Raw genomic sequence first — 17,731 nt, 5'->3', positions numbered from 1 at the left:
TTTGGTGGGGCTATTTTGGGGTTTGGGGGGGTTGGTTTGGTTTTTGGCTTTTGGCTTTGGTTGGGTTTTTGGCTTTTTTTCTATGTGATAAAGTGTTTTCAGGATATAATTTGATCATGGTGCTAGTAAAAAAACCCCTGTATTGCGCTCATAATTGAGGATTTTCAGTCAAAATCACCATCAGCAGCATATTAAATATCTGTTGAGGTGTGGCCTTTTCAGAGAGGGTGATGCTTTTACCAAATCACTCCTGTTAATCTCTCGATTAATAATAGAAAGTTCCACTCTGACATTTAAAAGAAGATAGACTGTTGATGGATAAAGGACAAAATGAATTAATAATGGTTTATCATGATATGTTAAAATCTTGTCTTGTTTTAGCAGAATAATCAACACTTGGAGAGAAAGTCTAGGCTGTGCATTTAAATGTGCCACTTTTAACAGATCTGAACAAACTTCAGAGTATTCCCTTGTGGCCTTATACATAGATGATAGAAAGATAATCTCCAGAAGACTGATTTTTAAAACAGCAATGGTACAGATTCTGTTGTGTAATACAGTTATAACAAGTTCTCATTTAGTCTGCTGCTCCTGGAAATGATTTTCAAAGCGGTATTGTCATAAGTATTGTTTGCAAGTGAAGTAAACAACCTTGATTATAACTTGGGAATACCTGTGTTTGATTTCAAAGTCTGCTGATGTAGTTGAATTAATAGTTTGTTTAATCCCTTTTGCTATTAATATTTTGAAGACTGAGTTAAGTGTAAACTCAGAAATTAAGGAGCCTCTCTAATCCTTCTAATATTTTCATACTTCAAAATTTATTGACAGACACATGAGAAGCATAATACAGTATGTTTAAGAAAAGTGGATATACTTTGTTTATAGTAATGTTGTAAAACCAGAAATGATGGCGCATCTTGTGATATTTTACATCTTGATTCTACAAGCAACTAGCATCATTTAGTCACGTCCAAAAATTTCCAAGCCACTGCTGGTTGCCGTGTATCATTTGGGGCCTACAAGGATGCCGGAGGGGGATTCTTCATCAGGGACTGTAGCGACAGGACAAGGGTTAAACAGGAGACATTCAGGTTATCTATAACAAAGAAGTTCTTTACTGTGAGGGTGGTGAGGCACTGGAACAGATTGCCCAAAGAAGTGATAAATGCTCCATCCCTGGCAGTGTTCAAGGTCAGGTTGCACAGGGCCTTGGTCAACAAGGTCTAGTGTGTGGTGTCCCTGCCCAAGGCAGTGGGGCTGGAACTAAATGATCTTGATCTAAGGTCCTTTTCAACTCCAGCCATTCTATGGTTCTGTGATCATGCTGAAGAGATTCCCACAGTAGGTTTGAAGTCAAAGATACTATCCACTGTGTGCTTATGGAAAATAGACACCACAAAACATGAATGCCCAAATGCTATTATATCAGAATCTTCACATTTAGAAGTCTTTTAAATGTTTACCAAGTAAAATCACCTAAATGATGAACCATAGAAATGCTTGTAATAGAGGAGAAGAATAGATGATAGCAGTATGTTAATTTTTTACAAGGTTTTTGATTCGCCAAATTGTGTGCTTTATCTTCCACATTCTTCTTCTGGGAAGTGGTGTTATAATGAGAAAAGACTTCTAGTAAAGACATCTTCAGTTTTACATTTATATATGTATATATTATATTTGTTTATTAAATAAATCCAGGAAAAAAATATTGCTTCTGGTACCTGCCATTCAAAAATGTGGCTGAATTGTTTGGCCTGATTGTGAAAATTAGCAAAAAGATTATAATTTTTTTTCAGGGGCCCTGGATTTTTTCTGTAACTTCATTGCTATTGAGAAGGTGGGGAAAAGGGTCAGTAACCCCATATTCTTCATATAATCAGGAATGATCAGGAAATGTAGAACTAAATATAGAGAAAAGGGAAAGTTAGTGAATATATTTGCATATGCAAATTAGCTTAATTGATACTGCTTGCCTCTACAGGGATTTTTCATTACAAACTGGAGTGCTACATTGTTCAGCTCATATTGAGTAATTTAGTAACTAATGAGACCAGTTTGCACTAATTTGCATATGATAAATGAGCTTAATTGCAGTAAATAACTTGGAGGCATAATTACTTAATTTTCCTGTGTTGCATGGCTTTTAAGTTCACGTATGAACAACTCAAGATAATTTTGCATATTTAAATTAGTTGCTTTTAAAATTCTTGAACAAAAAAGAACACACCTTACAATTTGAACTGTGAAACAATTAAAAGTAAAATGTACAGTGTTTTAAAATAAAACTTAATATTTTTAAAAAAATTATTTCTTCCTTTTAAAATGCCTTATTAAAGAATAAATACTTGGATTTAGACACGATGCAATCGCTTTAAAGATAGACTAGACTAGAATAGAATAGAATAGAATAGAATAGAATAGAATAGAATAGAATAGAATAGAAAGATTGCTTTAGTAATAATAGAACTGTGTATCTGAACTGTAGGTAGCAGTGCACGGTTTGTATGTCTGCATACAAAAGTGGTTAACTTTCATAATTGTATTCTTTGCTTCAGCAGTGTCTATTCCACTGTTAAGAAACTGTAACACTTTCATATAACATTATACTACTGTACACAGTGACTTAGACACTAGTTGCCTTAAATTGTCTGTATTGTGTCCTACCTCTACCTAGTTTTGTGTGAAGAAATCCTTAAATCTTAGAGATACTGAAGTGCCAGTGCAACAAAGATGTCTCTCCTTTTTCTTTTCTTTTCTTTTCTTTTCTTTTCTTTTCTTTTCTTTTCTTTTCTTTTCTTTTCTTTTCTTTTCTTTTCTTTTCTTTTCTTTTCTTTTCTTTTCTTTTCTTTTCTTTTCTTTTCTTTTCTTTTCTTTTCTTTTCTTTTCTTTTCTTTTCTTTTCTTTTCTTTTCTTTTCTTTTCTTTTCTTTTCTTTTCTCTTCTCTTTTCTTTTCTTTTCTTTTCTTTTCTTTTCTTTTCTTTTCTTTTCTTTTCTCTTCTCTTCTCTTCTCTTCTCTTCTCTTCTCTTCTCTTCTCTTCTCTTCTCTTTTCTTTTCTTTTCTTTTCTTTTCTTTTCTTTTCTTTTCTTTTCTTTTCTTTTCTTTTCTTTTTTTTATTTTTTATTTTTTCTTGGTAGACTTTTGATAGAATTGATAGAATTAAGATACTGAATTAGACTGGGGAGAAAATCTCAAGTGCCTAACTACCAATCTCATGAACAGTGAGATTTGTTTTGCACCCGTGATTTACAAGTGGATGACAATCACTGAATTTTCCATCTGTGCCAAAAAGGGGCCCATCTACCTTCCTAGAAGCTTTTCCTAAGACCTCTTGAATGTTGTCTTGTTTGAGACTTCCATTTACCTTGTACTTTATATTGTACCTTTTTCTGCTGTAAAGAAAGTATTTTGTGATGGACAAAGTTCATCGTAATAGCAGTATCAAATTCAAGGGAGGAAAAAAGTCAGGTTCCTATTAAGATCAAAGGAAAGGCAACCTCAGCGCACCTATTCTGACCTTATGGGCTGTTTTCTTCATTGCCATTGAGTCAAAAGCCACAAGATACAAACCACTTAGCTTGGATGGAGGTGTTCACAATTCAGAGACTTATGGATGTAGACCAGATCCTGTACTGGATGTACAGTTGTGTCCATGATGACCCAGTAAAGTCAACCATAGTATGCAGAAGGGCCTGTAAGCCCTTGTTTTACTTCCTAGCAGCCTTTAGATCAGCACAGACTTGATCAGGTAGTGCTAGAATGGGAGCAGCATTTGAACTACTTGGAAGCTGCATCTGGCTCAAATGCTGCAGTTTGGCTTTAATCCATGCAGTGGTCCCAGGCTTTCCGTGAATGAAAGGCAATCTGATATTTCGTAAACATATTTCACATCCTTTTCACTCCACTGGAAGCCTCAGTTTGTGGGTGGAACTTCATGGAGATTTAAATGTGTCGTTGCCTCCAACCTATAGAGAAGCCGCAGGTTATTACACCTGCTGATGTTATTTCAGCTTTTCTGAACAAAGAAACAAAGTACCTACACCCCATGGACATAAGAAACCTGACAAATTGCTAGCATTGTGAACAACTGAAAGATGTTGTTCATTCATTTTTTTTTAATTACGTTTATTTTATTAATGCATCCAGCACTTACTAATAAGAGTAACATGAGACTGTACAAATATATCCTCTATGTCAACATAGTATTCTCCTGTTCTGTAGGGTGGGCCCCTTATTAATTGTGAGGTAAATGTGTGAGATGAATGCAACATCTCTGGTTTCTAGTGAATCATTCCAAGTGATGCCACTACCATATAGACTAGCTTAAACTATATCTGGGTCACCAGGGTATTTTCTGGAACATGTCAGGTAAGCTTAAGTTTCCTCAGGATAAAGGAAAATTAGTAAGTCTCCTAATTCCAAGGGAGCACTCTAACAGTCTTCTCTTTGCAAGTGGCTACTATCTCATCTACCTCCACTCCTAAAGTAAATCTGTGTCTATGATTGGCGTAGACAAAAAGAGGAAAAAAAGCCATTATACAGTTTCACTACAGTTCTTAGTCATGTTCAGAAGATTTTGCTATTTACCTATATTAATTAGATTAGATTAGAATATAATAAGACAATGACACTATTCTAAAAACATCTTGATGGAGACCATGCGGGTAAAGTTTCATTACATTGTAAACGTGAATGTTCCACAGGCAACCAGTTAAGATGTTTGTGCAAAACCTGTGGATATTTTTTGTTAAGACAGATATCAGTGAACAGAGCAAGTTTTTTGCTGTTCTGCAGTAATGAATGAGTGATTGTGGATGAAGGTAGAATTGGTGCACACAATTAACAGTGTCATGGAGAAACAGAAGTTTCTTCCATAGTGAAAGCAAGTACTAATACTTTGCCCTCTAAGCACACTGTTTGGGATTAAAATCAGCCATACAGTGTGGATAATCATAATTGAACAAGAAAATACATAGTTCTAGAATTTGTCTTCCCCCACAAAAGTTTGAGTATTGTAAAACTTTGGAGTGTTTCAATTAGATACAAGCAGTAGAACAAAACAAGTAGAAGTTGGCATTAAGTTTAGTGGTAGTTCTGTGGCTGGATAGGCTATAGGTGAGGGGAAATCTAATTTCTTACAATGTTTGAATTATTACAGGGAACCCCATCTGACAAGAAAATGAAAAAAGTGGGGAAAATAGGAAGGTGTTTGAGTGCTATAAAATATTAGGGAGACGATTTATCTTCTCATTTGCTTTCTTCTGTTGCTCTGAGTATAATGTAATGAGGTTATCTCTGTATAACTAGTCAACACAAAAATAGTGACATGAGACTAAAGGTGAGGGTGCAGCAGCTGATAGTGCTGATAGAAGAGTTTTCCAGACTGTGAAAGGTGTTAGCAGAAAAGGCTTTTACTTGCATGGAGATTTATGAAAGATAGTTGCTAATGATGTCAGTGGTACCCTTTCTGAGGACGAAGATGACTGTTCAGCTTCTTTCAGCCTGCACTGTGTTAAAGGGGTAGACTACCAACTGACCTCTGCTAGTGTGTGTCAAAGGTATGCAAAAAGAGGAAAATGTTAAAAAGGTGTCAAAACTTAGGATATTTTGAAGAGCATAGATCTATGCTGTCTGAAAGTAAAGGTTCCTGGGATGAAGTAGTGGTTACGTTACATATCAGAAGCCAAAAATAAAGTGGAAGTTAGAGAAAATAGTTGTTACAGATCAAACCACATAGCAAAGTGATCTTGAACTACTACTTGGCAGGGAAGAGCTGTGCGTAATGCAGCAAGACAGAATGAGTACCTAGAAAGTCAGAACTGAAGGTTTGGTGATCACAGAAACTTCTATGAGGGAATTTCTGTAAGGCTTACATGTAGTGTGCTTGATATACTAAAATTTTTAATCTGAACCTCCTCATTGACCTCCTCATTGACATGTATTTTCATCAGTTTTATTCCTATGATTAAGTAGCATTCAGGTACAAAATCAAAGGGGGCACCAGTTGCTCTCAACGAAGTGCTATTGAAAAATTGAGCACGGTAAGGGAGAAAAACACTTTATCTACATTTCTATCCAAAACCAAAAGCATTCAGTATGCAACTATGTTTTATCCAGAAAAGCTGACAACTGTATAAAGTTCAAATTAGTCATTCAGAATTAACAAAAACAAATAATAAATGGGATGCTGTAATGTCTTAGAATAAACTGAACAAAAAATTATTGATTTATGATGTAAGAGATCTACAAGGAGGGAAGTGCAACCTTCTAAAATAAATACAGTTTCCAAGTGGACAGGACCAAAGAAAATAATCCGGCTTATTTTAAGTACATTAAATTAGGAACAAAATGTTACCAAAAAAACCCCCACAAAACAAACAAACAAAAAGAAAACAAGCACAAAAACAAGGCAGGAGAATGTCAGTATATAGGAAGTGTTATCTTAAGAAAAAGATAGACATGTAAACTACTTGGAAACACTAATTTGGGGTGACATGAAATGTCTGGTTATTAACTGCTCAAACACCTTACCCAAACACTGTGTAAAGGCAGGAAAACAGCGTAAATGCTGATATGTTGTGAAAAGAGCCGTAGGCCTCCAGTAAGAACAGATTAGTATCTTGCTTTGCAGTGTGCCTTTCCAGGGATAAGGCATCTCCAGTAGCAGTTTCCTCTTTATGATTTAAGGGTAGATGCTATTTCATCTTTCTGCAGCTATGTATATAATCTACATAGGAGTCTGTTCAGGTTTGATCACCAGTCTCTCCTCAAGTACTCTGTAGATTGATAGTCTCCTCAGAAGATCATACTCTTGTAATAAAAGAGTAAATTCTTATACCTAATGTTAATTTATTTAGAACTTTAGAAATCTAATTGTGCATTTTATACTAGTGTAAGTAATTCAGAATGATGGTAAGTATTTGCACCTGAAAGGAGCCATAAAAACCTCATTCATGGAAATTTTAACATTGTGGGCCTCTGTTCACTGTTGGATGCTCTTCTGCATTTTAAACATGTAAGCACCACTGAATGCTATGATATGTCTCTCGTTTTACAGCAGTTTAAATTTAAAAGAGGTTAGCCTGATACATTCAATATTTCAAAAAAGGGCTAGGAACAAAGGCTGGATCAGTATCTGAAAAGGTTAAAGGAGTTGCACAGACAGCATTGTTACGAGGGACATCTCAGATCCATTAGTTGGAGCACATAGCAAGAGGATTTCCTGGGTTCTGGAGACTGAAAAGGTGCTAATATACATGCCCCAGTTCGTCCCAGTCACAATAAGTGCATCAGATTGACTCCATAAAGGCAGGGCTTTCAATCTGGGGTTACGGCAAAGGTACAGCATTCTAGCAGTTGCTGCCCAAGGGGTTATATGGTAAAAGGAGACTGGGGGACGGGTGGGAAATAGCAAATTGTTTTGCAATTGCAGCTTGAAGCCATACACTTAAACCTGAATTTTATATGGCAAGTCTATATAAAAGCGTGCAGTTTCATTTAATAAAAAATATTTGATCTGAGCAGGACACAGCATACCATAGCGTGTCATTTAATTCCTGAGAAAGTATTTGAAGAAAATGACATATCTCAGCACTGTTTGTTGACCGTTTTGTTGTCACCTGCTGAGTGTTGTCATTTCCATAGCCAGTGGGCTGCATTGAATCAGACGGAGGGAATAGGTTATTAAAAGAAATGGAGGACTTTCTGCAGCCTGCAGATGCTGAAGGAGGAATTTTTCTTCAGATACATCAAAAAAAAAACTATTTAGTGGAGTCTACATTCAGCTATGATTTGGGGTTTAGCCCTATTTCATTCTGAAGTAAGGTGGCTTGAAAAGTATAGACAGCATAAACTAATGTGTAGGTTCACCAGAAAGAATTACACCTTCTATAGTGTGTGTAAAGATGTAGGTGAGGACAGTAAGTGTCCTGGTTTCAGAATGCCTTGTTTCTTTCTTTCTTTTTTTCAATCACAGCATTCATCAACAAGGGAAAAGGGTGATTTTATATAAATAAATAAAAATGTGGAAAAGTATATTTCATAGCCATGCTGTGCAAGTTAACTGCTATTTTTCTTCACTTTCTTGAAAACATTGATGACAGTTTCAAAGATTACTATATACCTCATTTCAGGTCTTATGAAAACAAAAAGCACTAGAAATAGGCTTTTTAAGCATCCTTTGTAGTCCTCTGCAATAAAAGTGAAGGGCAGCAGTATGTGCCCTCTTTTTCCATGGGAGCTGGCAAGGGGATAATGTTGGGAGTCTGCATACAGAGAACCCTTAGGTGGAAGGCACAGTTGAGATTCATGGGGGTTTTGTTTGTTTGTTTGTTTTTTTTTCCAACTGTGAGGTCTATATAGATATAAAAATGAAATACTGACATGGAAGCTGTGTGTTCAGCCTGCCCAATTGCTGTAGAAGCTGGAGCCCCAGATGCAGTCCTGTATCCCCTGGATTTTGCTTGGAAAGTGCAAGCACCTTTAGACAGACTTTAAATCGTGTAAAATTTAAGGGAATACAAATATTTTTGAAATACGTGAGTCAGGCTTGTAGAGCAGATTCTCTGTTCTGATGTATCGTATCTCAAAACCTGATTAAAAGTAGTTGTTTCCATTAGTTGCAACTATGTTTCCATTAGTTGTTGTTTCCATTAGTTCCACTTTATTAGAATTTCTACCTGTACAGAAAATAAAAGAGGGGCTATGGAAACAAATGATAACATTTCCAGAAGTGAGGTAATTGTGTATAATTACATTGTATCACATTTTCTTTGGGGGGATATTTAATAAGGTCACATATGCAAATCAATGCTGGCTTTTATTCATTAATTATACACAGCACTTAGCCAATGGATTGTCATTGTCTTTCATATTTTTTCTTTTATGAGGAGAATACTGTTTAGATGTACCATTGTACATTACTGTAAGACTATACCTCTTTGATAGTGTCTGAATTCAGGTTTGATTTAATGAATTGTAAATCCTTTCCTACGTATTATAGGTAGTCATTTAAAGTGTGCATCATTGGCTTGCTTTGCACTTAGTATTTGTTATTCCCTTCTTCCATTCAATTGTATCTTCTGGTCAATATACATGATTTTAATCTTTATGATTACGGTCGTGTTTTTTCAAGCACAGAAGTGGTGGATTATTTGCCTTCAATGCACACTTTAAGGAGAAAAAAACCTGTGATGTGTCTATGTCTAGAATTCAGAAGTCTAGCAGCTCTCTCCTAGCCCAGAATAGTTGATAAAACTATTTTGATGTTTGCTTTCAAAAAAATAGCATTAGGTGAAAGTCTTTCCCCCCCCCCCCCCTTTAGTTTTTCCTCTCCTTTTACTGTATGTACTGTAGAAAGTGGGAAGAAGGGAGGCACTAACAGTATGGGACTGGTCAGCTTTCTTCAGGCTATGAATGCTTAGTAGTCCACAGTATGAAAGCAGTGTTAGTTTTATCAAAAATGAATGAAACAAAGCCAGACTTTGCATGGAGGCCTGATACATAACAGACCTGTAGTAAAAAAAAAAAAAAATCAAAGACAGAGTATGATCCTCCCATTGAAGAAAAAAGGTTAACTATTATTCTAAATATAAACAATAGTTATCAAAATATATATTAGAAAATAATTCCAATTTTCAAGGTTACAATGTTGTATGGTGTGTCAAAAAAGGGGAAAATACTTGGTTTCATTTATAATGACCCCAAGCTTATTGTCCTGAAAATTAAAGTCATGTTTCCATGGTTTTTGTGTCTAATTTCTTGCAAGTAGCCATTTTTTATGTGTTGCGGCTTGCGCACAAAAATAAATGTTTTTAGTTAAACACTAGTTGCAGGGTCCTAAAGCAAAAATACCTGTGAAAGACCAGACCTGTCCATCAGCTAGCCAGCAGAAGGTATCATGCCTTCCTGTAGAAAGGCCTGCTCTTGTCAATGGCATTTGAGAGCATTGTAGAGATTCTTATTTGTGGCTACTTAGGCTCACGTGCATTTGCATTTTAGGATGCAGTAGTCCCCATTAGGTTGGCCACATGCTGCGGGAGGGGAAGGGGGTTGCTTCATGTCTAGTCCTTGTACATTTAGGCTGCTGACTTTGTACTGCCCCCCACATTTCCAGTGTTTGCCAACAGCTAATTAGCAGCATTTGGCATTCATACTACAAAAGTTTCCCCAACTCCCAAACAGATTATTCCTGATGAGGATATGAATTATCTACATGTAGGAGGCTTGGCAGGAAGTGACTGTAGCTGCTATTGCTGGATTTAGGAGCATGTATACCCTTAAGCCCTGCTGTGAAATGGCATTCAGTGACCTCCCTCAGGGAGAGGCTGTGATTTTGGAGACTCCAAATGTAAATGGAAAGTGGCCTTTCCTATTTCTTACCTGAGGAAATGATTAACATTTCTTAATTTATGGGTATTATTAAGCTTTGCTCCCAAGTATAAAGGTATTGTTGCATTCTCAAATCAAGGGGAAAAAACTCACACTTTCTAAGAGTAAAAAAGAAAAACAGTCGTAACAACATTTTAGTTAAAGATCACTCTATTTTCTAGTGTCAAGAATGTGCCTGTCAGGAGTGATGCATGCAAATTTTGAAGTAGGTGCTTTTTTTGTTTTGTTTGTTTGGGGGTTTGTTTTGGTTTTTGGGGTTTTTTTTGGTTGGTTGTTTGGTTTTGATTTTTAGTTTTGCAGGGGTTTTTTTTACCATACAGAGCATTTTAAAGTGACATGTTTTCCTTTTTGTGATAAAGTCTTTGTGGTGCCATCCAAATCATATAGTTGCAATTCCTGGTAGTACATCTAACAGTAAAAAATTGTTTAGGATTAAAAAAGCAATGGTTGGTATCAGCAGAGCTCCTTAGCCAGTAGACAGGGAATAACCATTTACACATTTTATAGATTCACTGCACCTGCAAGATTTCATCATCTGTGCCTAAATCACCAGGAACAGTAGAAATACTGGAATTTGATAGTGTAGTGACATATGAAAGCATTAAGGGGTGCATACTGTGCTCAGATAGTACTCCTTAATAGAGAGAAACCACTCACTAATCCAAGAAACATGACTACAGGGCAGCAGCAGGCTGACCTGCAGCACACAATTGGGTTTATCAGCAAAGCCAGAAGTAGAGCCAGAAAAGGAAAGCTGACATCCAGATGCTGGTGATACAGGCATCCTACCCACACTTGGGCATATGGGTCCTGCATCTGTCAGTGTTACACCAGCAGTTGGCTCCCAACCTGGAGCAGATTCTATATTCCCGATGAGATCCCAGCCAGCCAGTCACTGAATGGATAAGCCAGGTCTTCTGAATCAGTTCTGTTATGTTTGAAAGGCCAATTTAGGTCAAAAGATGTCCTGTGAGATTGTGCTCTTCCTATTCATGGTGAGATTGTGATGCATAAGTTTTTTTTCTGCTTATGCAGGCATATAAAAAGCAGCGACACAATGAGGAAATGACAGCATTCTTTAAATGCCAAAGGAAAAGAATCCATTTGAAAGGACTGGAACTTACACGTGTTTTTTCTCATGTGAAAAAGAAACTTCGTTTATATTTACTTGTTCATTCTCCTGGGAGAACCAGTCTGGGTTCCTGAGTCAGCCTTGATCTGCAGAAACCCTGAAGTAACTTCTCTTTATTAAAGAAGTTTTCTTCCTATACTGTGCCAGTTTCAAAACCCTGTGAAGGCTAAATCCATTTGTGCCACACTGAGTAGTCTCAGAGAGTGAGAAAATCCTGTGACAGAGATAAGGACTCCTGCCTCCCCTCTTCCCTGTATTTTCTCCTTCAACAAGGTTCTTTATCTAATACAGCTTTTCACTGGTATAACTAATAGGAGGACTGTCTTTCAAAGAGTTTGAAGTAGAAGTATTCATTTAAGAATGAATGCTTGACACCAAGAAGCATCAAGGACACTCTAGGACTGAGAAATGCAGCACACTGGCCTCCTTTACAGGAAAAAGGTGTAAAAGAACTTGGAATGGAGGCTTAAACCATCTTCTTTAATTGGCTGTAATCTCCTTCAGAGGTAGCTGTATACGTCAGGGGAGCATTTACTTCTTGCCTTAGATCCTTAAACTCAATTCACAGTAAGCATAAAGTGGTCAAAATGCCAGAGCTGAATTTGTCCTTGAATAGACTTAAATGAATTCCTTCACAGAGAGAGGGAGGAGTGAACTCTGAGCATGAACACAAGCTATTTTTATCAGCTCTCCCCCACAGCTTTGGGTGTATGTTTTTATTTTGAAAATTTCTGGTCAACTCTTCCTAATACAGAATTTGTGTGGTTTATGGGGATTATTGGGAGATGGCTGTATAAGTCTGGAGGGCTGTAGAAGTTTCCTCTGTTCTAAAACAGAGCCGTACTGGAAGGATTACTGACAGTGCAGCACATACTTCATAGCTCTTCAAATAAAAAATGACAATCCTTTAAAATAAGTAGCCAATAATTATTAGTTCATTTAGCTAGTACTATAAAAATTTTAGTCATTTGGAACTAATATGGCTTAACATGCTTCTACTTCGGGGATTTCATTGAATCTTAGCAATTATGTACTTTTATTTTAAGGTGTTGTTAATAAAAACGACAATAATATTTCTTTCAAAGGTGTGACTTTATGAAGTGTGTTTTTCATTTTAACCAGTGCTATGATTGGCAGAAGGGAGAATTTTGTTTTGTTTTAAAATGAAAAGGTTTCAAACTTTAAAAACTCAGAAATTTAAGAGGAAGAGAAGGCACAATGCCGATGTTTTACTATTTTAACCCATTAAGACACAGTAAGGGATGTCTTTATAAAACTTTCTTGAGATAAGTAAGGACATAAAAATAGAAACTAAAATGTCCTCTGCTCAGTTTGGTTTTTTTCTGTACAATAATAATGTTCCTTTGTATTTCATTTAGTTTGTCATTAACATATGTAGTACTTTGAATATTAGTTATTTGGTTATCTTGCTGTGATTTGTAACATACAATTTTAGAGATGTCGCAGGTGTCTATTACCATGATCTTATTTCTTACGAAGCATTATAGGGATTACTAAGGAATAAGCACTTCATATCAGGAAAAAAAAAAAAAAAAAAAAAAGAGAGAGAAAGCTGTGGAGGTAATTCCCCAGAAATTCTCTTTTTGGAAAGTATTGAAAACTTTAAAAACTGTTCTGCATTACTATTTTGATGATTGTGCTGTTTCATTAAACTGTATTCATTCTTAATGCTTTTGTACTACAGACAAATTGTATCTTTCCTGGCATAAACAGTACATTTAAACCAAATCACCTGTGTGATGTCTGGGACAAGCAGAAGGCTAACTTTAAAAATGGAAGGCATTTCACAACTATGAAATAAACCCTAATTGTCTAGAACTAGATTTTGTGAGTGTCCCCCACATCTTAGCACGTCAAAAGAGCTCAAACTAACATTTTTTTTCCCCTGATTAATGTAACAGCCAATGTATTAATAAATTACTATTTTCATTAAAATTTTAGGTGATGTTATTTAGTGAGTATTCAAGTTCTCTGTGTTTTATTCATTTTAACTGATGTATTCTGCAGGCACCCTAAGGAAAGGCAGACCCGAGTGCCTGTATGTTTAACTCTGTCCTTTCAGGCTGAAGGTTCAGATACAAAACTTCTTGGTTGTCACTGTTCGAAATAGAAATATTAAAAGGAAACCATTAGTGAGCAACAATGCAGATTGTAGTAATAGTAGGTTAAAATAACTGGCAGCAATACTATGGCAGTTTCTATTTGGCCATCCTATCCAAAAAAAAAAAAAAAAAGGATATGGCTGTGAAATTCAGCAGGCATTGAAGATGGCTACATAAAGATACGAGCATTTCTTTATGACCAAAATTTTAGGCTTGTGATCCATTTGTGTGACCTCCTCAGCAGGATTCATACTACAAATGATCCTGAAGTGCGATAATAAACCACGTGTCAGTGTTCCGATTTTGTTCTGTTTTTCCTTAAATGCTGTGAAATATTGGTGCAGAGCTAAACTTTTAGGTCATGTGATACATTTTTATCTAGTCAATTTATTTATTTTAGAAATTTTTGCTGCAGGAGCCACAGTATGTAGTTAATGGTACTTTAAGTATTCAGTCCAAATAAAAGATGAGAACACCTAGCACAGTAAGTTAATGTAGTGTAGAAAACACAGAATATACAGATTTTTTACCAATAGCTCGTGTTTTTACAATACAATACAAAGACCAAAATCTTGTAGCAAACAGACTAGCATAGCGGAGGTCAGCTGAGAAACAACCCAGAGGAATTTCTCTTTGAAAGAAAAAAAAAAAGTACAATGGTTACAAACACCACAGACAATATAATAGATTTTATTGCTGTTGTTCACTTGGATATAACTGAGTTTTTATTCTGGAAATGAGAACAGTTTTTTAGTTGCATAGAGAGAACAAAGGAGATTCAAAGCATATTTCGAGCCAGACACTTTCAGGTTATGGAGCTGACACGAATGTGTGAAAATGCATTTCAGTGTTTAGCTTAAATTCCGGAAGTGCTACATTCTTTTTTCAAAACACAAAACTTCTCAAATACATATATGTGTGTATGTGTGTATATATATATATATACATATGTATATATATAAAGGAACTCCTCAACCCAAACTTTGTGTTTTACATGCTTTATTTTGTTAGAAATGTAAAAGTTGGCAGAGGTCCTAAGACCTGATGAAATGTATGAGAGTGTCTTCAATAGAAATTTACTTCTAATGCTTTGTTAAGAAACAGGAAATGCCCTCCACTGTGTGGACCTCTCAAATGCAAGTAATTCAGTACTGTGGCTTCTCTCACTTTTTTTTTAATACTGTTTAATCCACTGACTCCAGTGGATATTCCTGATTCATATCACTATTAATGAGCCAGTGCTGAAAACTTTGCATTCCTGAGAGCACATATTGTCTGTCTGGCCAATCACTTAGGATAAAATGAATTATGTTCTGTGCTTCAGTTCAACCGTACACTTAAGTTTATGCTTAACTTACAAGGTGCTTAAATGATTCTTTTAATAGATGTATGTAAGCAGAGACAAAAGATTATGGTGAGAATGATTCAAGAAATAGTATTAAGGATGGAATGCCGTGAGCTGCTGACAGAAAATAAATATATTCTGGTGTTGCAAAGGCCTTTGCAGAAGAACATAACAGATTGCATTACAGGTAGAAAGATTTCCTCCTTCAAATGAAGTGCCTCTTTTAAGAACAAGATCATTAATAATTCTCTGTCAATATAACAAAATCATTCACTAAGATTTGTTCATTTCAAAACAATTTCCTTGTTTTATTTTGTGCAAGCATATATTACCCTAATTTCTGCTTTCAAGGGGATAGTTATTTGCTGTTCAACTATTTTTTCCTTTGCAGTTTTCCTGATGTTGTATTTTGACTTCTGCTCATATGACAATCTTAGCTTATGCAACTGTTGAGCCATTTGAGATAGGACATTTTTAACTACACCTGCTAAACACTTCTAGAGTGATTTGACATGAAAAATACCTGTCTGTTGTCATCAACAGGTATTTTGTTATTGATGGAGAAGCAGTATCAGTACCTAATGAGGTTGTCACACAGCTTTCTGATATCATTCTCCTCATACTGCTTTCTTCAGATAGCTTAGCAAATCTAGAAAATTATCTTCAGCAAGGGAATTTTCCTTGACAATGGAATTATTTTGGGGTGGTTGTGTTTTCTTCTTATTCCCTTAATATTTTTTCCTTGCTTCTGTGATTTGAAACCTGGAATACCTCAACCTCGGGTGCCAAAATAGCAGTGCCATTGAAAAAGATGGTTTTAATATTTAAGTTTGGTTACCGTCTTTCTCCAAGACCTGTAGTTGGCAACATATTTCTTAGGTCACCAAGCTATACAAAGCCTGAAATACTTTCTTAAATCAGTAGTCACTTGCTTTAAAGTCTTTTGGTGGAATGTAGCCTTACCTTTTAGATGATAAGTGTGAAAATAATGACATCCAAAGTGTCCTGTAATGTAGAATTTCCCCAGGAAATCATTCATCCACTGAAAATATCACAACTGCTAGTATCAAGGGGAGAAGGAATATAATGCATTCATTGAGAACAATTGTGTCTACATTGCCTAGACTGTCAGGTCAAGTTCTCTTATGAGAATTTTACAGTAATACTTGTTTTCTTCCAGTGGAGCTTCAGGGTTAAGTTCTGGGACCAAATACCACCATCCTTCTTCAAAAACTCTTAATCATAAGTGGCTTGTGTCCTATTAAAAATTTTCTAAACATAATTTCTAAAAGTAATGTTTCATACAAATATTGGCAGCTTCCTCTCTGAGAAAGACACCTAACTGAGACTCACTATTTGTTGAAACTATGAAACTCCTATAGTTCCATTAGTTTGTTGCCATGGCGTTCTGCTTTGTGTCATTGCCCGGAACCAAACTAAGATGCATTGATGGATTATTTTAATTCAGACTGTCCATGGTGTAAATGATTGCTTTAGTAAAAGAAGGAATATTATTAAACACAACTTAATACCTCAGAGAGCCATTCTTCACAAAACATTTTTAATATTTTTTTATAAATTTTAGGATTTTTAAAAAGGAGTACTTTTTCCTAGGGAAAGGAGTTGTCTTTCTAACAAACCTGAGACATTTATCCATTGGACTTAAAATATTATGAATATGTATTATGATACTGTAAATATAAACTTTAAGCCTATGTTACAATGCTGGTAATACAAAAAGTAGTCTATAAATAAGAAAAGGTAAATCTCAATAAACCATAGTATTAAACTTGCAAAATAAAACAAATAAAAGATTGGCAAAAGCTTCCTGGTGAAATATATAGACCAAAGTTCTTCATATTTTGGAAGAATCACTGCTCGTTTTATAACAAGAAGATACCAAGTGTGTAAAATTTAAGCAACGTTTGCTGAAGGTGTTTTATATAGGAACACTCACAGTTAGAATAATTTCAGTGCAGTTGTTTGTACCTGCCTTCTCTAGAAACTCAGATCTTTTTATGACACAGAATCATGAATGTAAATCTGAATGACATACATTGAAATATACAGTTACAGTCAAGTTACTTAGATCTGAACCAAGAGAAAATTAACCTCTTCATTCAAACTAAAGAAAAAAATTTGTCGTGTTGAACTGTATTTTTTATTTAGGTTGGCAGTGCCTTAACTCCAGTCAGATCTAGCTTGACTTCTATTGACAGAAATGCATTCTATCCTATCAGTCATCCATTTATGGTGAATTTAGGGTACCCTAAATTCACAGTCTCCTTTGTGAGCTGATGAGAACAAATACTGACGAGGCATTTCTGAGGCTCAAAATCTGAACCTGTGGAACTTGCGCTAAAAGGCTTGGTTCTAGGAGCTGTGAGCCATTACTGCAGTCTTTCTGTTGTCTGGTTACCAGCGTGAGAAAACAAGCCATACCATATTACTACTGAGAAAAAATTCTTAGTGTGTTTTTAGAAACAGTTCCACAATACTCACAAAAATGGGATGCCTTGCACTCATTGCCAATTATGTGTTCAAGGGGGGAAATTGCAGTACAAAGATAGTTTACAATGTGTGCTTAGTCATGACCAAGCTTGGTGAGCATTGCTTGTACTCTTTGAAGAGAATTAAAATTGAGGGAGGGAGGCGAAAAGGGAGGGAAGTGTTTTATGCTGTTTTTTTCTGGGCAGGAGGTAGGTTATGTGGGACTAATTAGACATTACCTTTTTTTTTTC

At 35.8% G+C, this 17,731-nt stretch overlaps 1 protein-coding gene across 9 annotated transcripts in view; it reads left to right on the top strand.

Annotated features, from left to right (window-relative positions):
* The window catches only part of NPAS3 (neuronal PAS domain protein 3), a 617,231-nt gene that overhangs the window by 315,858 nt on the left and 283,642 nt on the right, over positions 1 to 17,731 (top strand). The window lies entirely within an intron of this gene.

The sequence above is a fragment of the Lathamus discolor genome, chromosome 6 (assembly GCF_037157495.1).
Source record: "Lathamus discolor isolate bLatDis1 chromosome 6, bLatDis1.hap1, whole genome shotgun sequence".
NCBI lineage: Eukaryota > Metazoa > Chordata > Aves > Psittaciformes > Psittacidae > Lathamus > Lathamus discolor.
Note: the sequence above shows the minus strand (reverse complement) of the source record. Positions and strands in the feature narration are given on the sequence as shown.